The sequence below is a fragment of the Engystomops pustulosus genome, chromosome 1 (genome assembly GCF_040894005.1).
Source record: "Engystomops pustulosus chromosome 1, aEngPut4.maternal, whole genome shotgun sequence".
Classification (NCBI taxonomy): Eukaryota; Metazoa; Chordata; class Amphibia; order Anura; family Leptodactylidae; genus Engystomops; species Engystomops pustulosus.
The window spans coordinates 145094586-145100585 of record NC_092411.1 but is presented as its reverse complement, the minus strand read 5'-3'; the positions used below and the strand labels follow the sequence as shown (position 1 = coordinate 145100585).

General features: G+C 36.9%; 1 long non-coding RNA gene across 1 annotated transcript in view; it reads right to left on the bottom strand.

Moving 5' to 3' along the window:
- Nucleotides 1–871: 871 nt before the first annotated feature.
- Nucleotides 872–6000, bottom strand: part of LOC140091076 (uncharacterized) — a 107602-nt gene continuing 102473 nt past the window's right edge. Inside the window, exons 2-3 of the long non-coding RNA XR_011850065.1 lie at nt 5328–5435; nt 872–1124 (exon numbers count right to left, since the gene is read on the bottom strand). This is a non-coding gene — a long non-coding RNA (uncharacterized lncRNA). The remainder of the gene's footprint in view (nt 1125–5327; nt 5436–6000) is intronic.

Genomic DNA, 6000 nt, shown 5'->3' with positions numbered 1-6000 from the left:
AGAGGTCAGGAGGGTCTGGCAGTGCTGGATCCTCCTGACCTCTGGACTATAAGACGCAGGCACTTTTTAGCAAGATTTTTTCTTGCTAAAAAGTGCATCTTATAGTCCAGAAAATACGGTAAACATATTAAATAATTGAAAAACATATGCCTTTTTTTGGGCAAATGCTCTTGCAATGTTTTTTTTGGCCAGTTAAAAAGCATTTTAACATTTTTATTGCTCACATTTTGGAGTATGGCACATTTTTGCATCAATTTTGCATGTTGCCATTTTTTTTTTAATCAACTTTTGATTTGAAAAAGTTGTCTTTCAAATTTTGAATCATAATTCATTTTAGTTTGTGCAAATTTGTATTTTACTAAAAAAAGATTCATTTCTATGTACAAATTTCCATATCTTTTTAAATGTATAAACCCATGTATGTTTTTAAGCAAGAAAAAATCCAAAAACACTCACCTCGGCTTATACACAAGGTAAATTTAACATTAAAAAAAAAAAAAAAACATCCTCCAGCGCCCCGATGCTTGTCGCAGCTTCCCATCCTCGTGGAGTCTCGTCTTTGGTCTTCTCTCAGTTACCTTAGCCAGCAATCTGCCGTCCAGTGCAACACTATGAGAGAGGAACAAAGAGGATCCACCTGGAGCCACAACTAGGATGGTAATCCACAATGACCAACAGGGCGCTGGAGGCTGAGTATGTAATTCTTTAAAAATAAAAAATGTGCTAGCTGGGCTCGTTAGATACCACAGGGGGCTAGTGATTAATGTGATTTAAAAAATCAAAAAATACATATAGGTATCAAAATATGGCTTAAATTATCGACAGTAAAACACAAGAAATCCAGGACAGTGACAACCAAGAGGATAGCCCAGAATCAGCAGATGAGGAGCCACCAGAGCAACCAATGTGTGACTACACTGTGTTGGGTGATTCCCCTCCTTAAACAGAAGAATTTGTTCCACGTCCAAGCACCTCACGCAGGGGGCGACGCCGGACCAGTCGCACTTCAGTTGAGCAGATTTCTCCAATAGAAACTGAAGCTGTACGGATGATGCAAAGAGTGACTACACCAGATATGTATAATGGGTTTGGTACTGTGGTTGCAGGACAGTGCAGGAAACTACCTGAAACAAAAAGAGCCACATTTATGTCATTTGTTATAATTGCAGAATATTTTGCAAAAACTCCAATATTACCACCACTAGCTGTTCTGGAGCGTAACCTTCGTTTTGCTCTAGCAACACAAAGTTCAAACACCATCCCAGGCCAAAGCAGACCCGTCACACATAGGCAGCCTTCAGCAACAACTGCAAATGTTACACAGCACAATACTATTCCCACACAATTACAACCACAGGCATATGACCCTGCTTCAAACACATCTTACCTAGGAATGTTGAATGTGGATCTCAGTTCATGGGACACTGATGTGCAAACACACGATTTGCAAACTGTAACCACACTACCCGTATCAACGTTTGAGTTTGGCCCCTCAACAACAGCAAGTTTAACCCCTTCACGCTCTACGGCGCAGAGGTATAAGGAGTGTATGAAGAGAGCTCACGGGCTGAGTCCTCTTCATACAAAGGTGGGGCTTTTTGCATTTTGCAGAAAACCCGCACCGCTAATAACCGCGGTCGGTGCTTGCACCGATCGCGGCTATTAACCATGTCATTGCCGCCGGCCCCCGAACGCCGCCGCCGATTGGGTCTTCTTTTGACACGAGGCTACATGGCTTCTGGAGATTCGTTACAATGAGCCAGTGGCTCATTGTAATGAATGACCTGCAAAAATGCCATATACTGCAATACAGAAGTATTGCAGTATATGGTAGGAGCAATCCGACCATCTAGGGTTAATGTACCCTAGATGGTCTAAGAAATAGTGGGAAAAAAAAGAAAAAAAAAAGTTAAAAAAAAAAAAATTAATAAAATATAAAAAATTCAAATCACCCCCCTTTCCCTAGAAGTGATATAAAACATAATAAACAGTAAAAATCACAAACATATTAGGTATCGCCGTGTCCCAAAATGCCGATATATCAAAATATAAAAACGGTTACGGCCGGCGGTGACCTCCGAGGCGGGAAATGGCGCCCAAATGTCCGAAATGCGACTTTTACACCTTTTTACATGGTGTAAATGAAAACGTAGCAATGAAAACGTTGCCTCATTTCGCAAAAAATGACACCTCACACATCTCCGTGCACCAAAGTATGAAAAAGTTATTAGAGTCAGAAGATGGCAAAATTTTTTTTTTCTTTTTTGTACACATTCGTTTAATTTTTGAAAATGTATTAAAACACAATAAAACCTATATAAATTTGGTATCACCGCGATCGCACCAAACCAAAGAATAAAGCTGAGGTGTTATTTTGAGTGCACAGTCAAAAAAACTGAGCCCACAAGAACATGACGTGCATTTTTTTTTTAATTTTTCCACATTTGGAATTTTTTTTCAGCTTCGCAGTACACGGCATGTTAAAATAAATAACATTACAGGAAAGTAAAATTTGTTACGCACAAAATAAGCCCTAACACAGGTCTGTACACGTTGGAGAGCCAGAAATGAGCGGAAAAACCCTGTGTCCTTAAGGGGTTAAGCTATGTTTCTTCCAAAAAAAAATAACTTGTTGTCTATTTGAGTTGCTTAAACTCTTTGGTCTGACGATATATTTTTTGGTCTAATGTTTAATTTTTTAAGATTTTAAACAAGTTTTTAAAATCACACTGTCTCAAAGTTTGTTTTTTTTTAATGTGCATTATGATCAAAGTTCACAACATCAAAAATAAGGCGGAATTATGTATATTATCAATAATGTTTCCCAAAAGTTACTGAATATACATATAAGTATTAGCAGAAAGAATTGGCAAAAAAACTAGGTAAAACTAAGAACCTCTAAAAAAATGTAAAAAAAACCCATTAGAAACAAGCTGATTTAAGTGATTATATAAAATATAACAAACTAAAAAAAAAACAAGCAGCCTTCTGAGCTCATCATCTAACTACCGCGGTTTAAAACATCTTTGACTTTGTAATTATTTAATAAATTAAATTTTAAAAAATGATGTGGATAATACTTTTAGGCATATTCCGCTGTTTGTACAATCATAAATGATAATATACTGGCAAATTATTTTGCAAAATGTAGGTGACTTTGAGCATTATGCTATATTTTTTAATAATCTCAAGTTTCCAGAGTATGTATTATATATACTATTTGGTCATAATTTTACATGTTTATACTTGTGCGTGTGCCCTGCCATTGAAATGTATATAACTAATGAGAATATTATATTTGTATTTTGAGTGATGTTGACTAGATTACGCAGTTTGATTGTTGAAAGGAACAAATATAATTTAGCTTTTAACCCAAAAAATTTGCCCAGAAAATTTAATTTTTGAGACAATGATACCAGGGTTTGGATGCGAGCACTCATGTATCCGGCCATAATGTAATGGCCATTCCTAATTTTTTGAGAGTTTTAAATTAAGGTTTAAAAAATTGTATATTTTCTCTAAAATGTAAAAAAACCCATGATGGGAATATGACAATGCCAACATTCCTTTTGCACTTTAATCCAAAAAAGTTCCAAGCAGAATTTTTTTTTGTCACACATTTTGTCACATATTGTCTAAAAATTTTACCAAAACATCATTTGCATGAAAAATATGTGCTATGGAAAATACAATTTTGAATGTTTATTATCTCACTTGAATAATTGCTGTTATTTTTGTTATTTATTTTTAAAAATAAAACAAACAAAAAAACATTCCTTTGTCATTTTTACTGAAAAATCAAAAACAAAGCAAAAAAAAAATAAAAACAAATATTAAATATGTAACCCATTTATGAACTTTAAACATAAACCTAAAAAGACATTTTGCAAGAAATTTAAATATAAAAAATGAAAGCCAAAAGTAACACAAAATCAAGTTTATAATCCAGCAAAAAAGTTGGTTATGCTGCACCTGCATCACTGCAAAAATATTTTGTTAACTCTTCATGAACACGCCAACCAGAAACAATGTGACAATTACATATGTTCCTGGTTGGTTCTTTTGAAGGCTCCTCTCTACATAATTCAATCATAGTTTGGAAATGGGGGTTACGCATATATGCGCCACTAATTGGCCAGGATCCCAAAAGCACATTCAATAACCTTACGCACCAAATGTAATGAAAGGCCAAAAGCTTCATCTGCAATCAACCTAGAAGGCAAACTGGTGTTTGTTCCCACCAGTGTTTTGGATATTGGCAGATTAATATGATTAGCTATTAACTTTTTTACCATTGAACTGGTCTCCCAAATTCGAGAGTCATTGGTGCTCCCATATGACCCTGTCTCAATCACAATTAAATTTGAGTCGGCATCAGCCAATGCAATGAAGAAAATACTTTTTATAATGTGCTTGCCATTGAGTGCACCAATACAATTTGGAAAGTCTGTTTTTTCCCAAAAAATTTGTAGCAATTACTTCAAACGACACATGCATTTTCTTTCACTATATTAGATATCGTGCGTTTTCCAATCAGAAACTGCAGATGCAGGGAGGCATAGCTTTCGCCAGTTGCCAGGAACCTGAAAATGAACAAGAAAAAAAAGGATGAAAGGTACATAATTTACAAAACTTTGTATTTTCCTAAAACAAATTAAAAAAAAAAAAAGACTTATAAAAAATAAACCTACCGCAAAGTAACTAATAAATGCTCTGTTGCAGAAATAGGGCCGCGTATTAATAGATATTAACTAGGATACCTGTAATAACAGAAAAGTTTTTGCTTACGATCTATGTAAAAAACAGGGTAAAAAATCATTTAGGGTGAAGACACACATTTCGTTTTTGGGCCGTTTTTGGGCCGTTTTTACTAAGTGCGTTTTCAGATCGTTAAAAACGCATCCGTTTTTGTCAGTTTTTCCGAAATTGCGCAATGAAAAATGGACAAAAACGCATGCATTTTCAAAAAACGCATGCGTTTTTTAAAAACGCATGCGTTTTTTTAACGCATGTGTTTTTAACGATCTGAAAACGCACTTAGTAAAAACGGCCCAAAAACGCCATGTGTGTCTTCACCCTTAGGCCGCGGTCACACAATCCTCTAGGCGTCCGTTCATAACGCGACGCTAGCGCACAGGGGGCGGTCCTCGGCCCGACCGCACATGCGTTAACAGGGAAACGCATGCGATTGATAAGCCGATCGCATGCGTTTCTCTGGAAACGCATGTGCGTTCGGGCCGAGGACCTCCCCCTGTGTGCTAGCTTCGCGTTATGAACGGACGTCTACCGGTACGTGTGACTGTGGCCTTAGAATGAAAAATCATTACCTTCGCAGCTCCGTGAATAATTTACAGAAATGACCATGCATATCCCAGTTTCTGGAGCAGAGGGTGAATCCATAAGCGTTTGGGCTGGAGACGCGGCAACCACTTTTTCTAAATAAAAAAAACAAATGTTAAGGAGTCAAAAACTTACATTTACACAATGGTTGGATCAAATATCACATTATGAAAAACAGATTAAAAACAAGAGCGGAAAATAAATACCTTCAGAATTCTCCTTCTCCTTGACGCCATTCCCATAAGAATTGCCACTCCACCAAAAAATAACGGATGCATGTCGGACATCAAAACATTTGGCAAAATGGCGTGGAAAACCAAAAAATCAGCCGAGCACAAAATGACCAAACAATTTTCAAAAGCACACTTCTCCTTTAAGAACACACTAGCAGGACCAGACGCATCCAGGAAAAAAAACCCAGAGGTGCATTTGCACTAATATATTGGCTAAGGAACAAATGAGTGCATGCGATAACGCATGCGATCAAAACGCAATGAAAACGCAATCAAATGCTCCTCAGGGAGCATTCACACAAGGCGTAAACTCATTACAACAGCTGAGAAGAGGAGATTTGCCTGATTACATTGCTGTTAACATTGTGTTTACAAACACATGCATTAACCCCTAGGGGACACAGCCTATTTTGGCCTTAAGGACGCG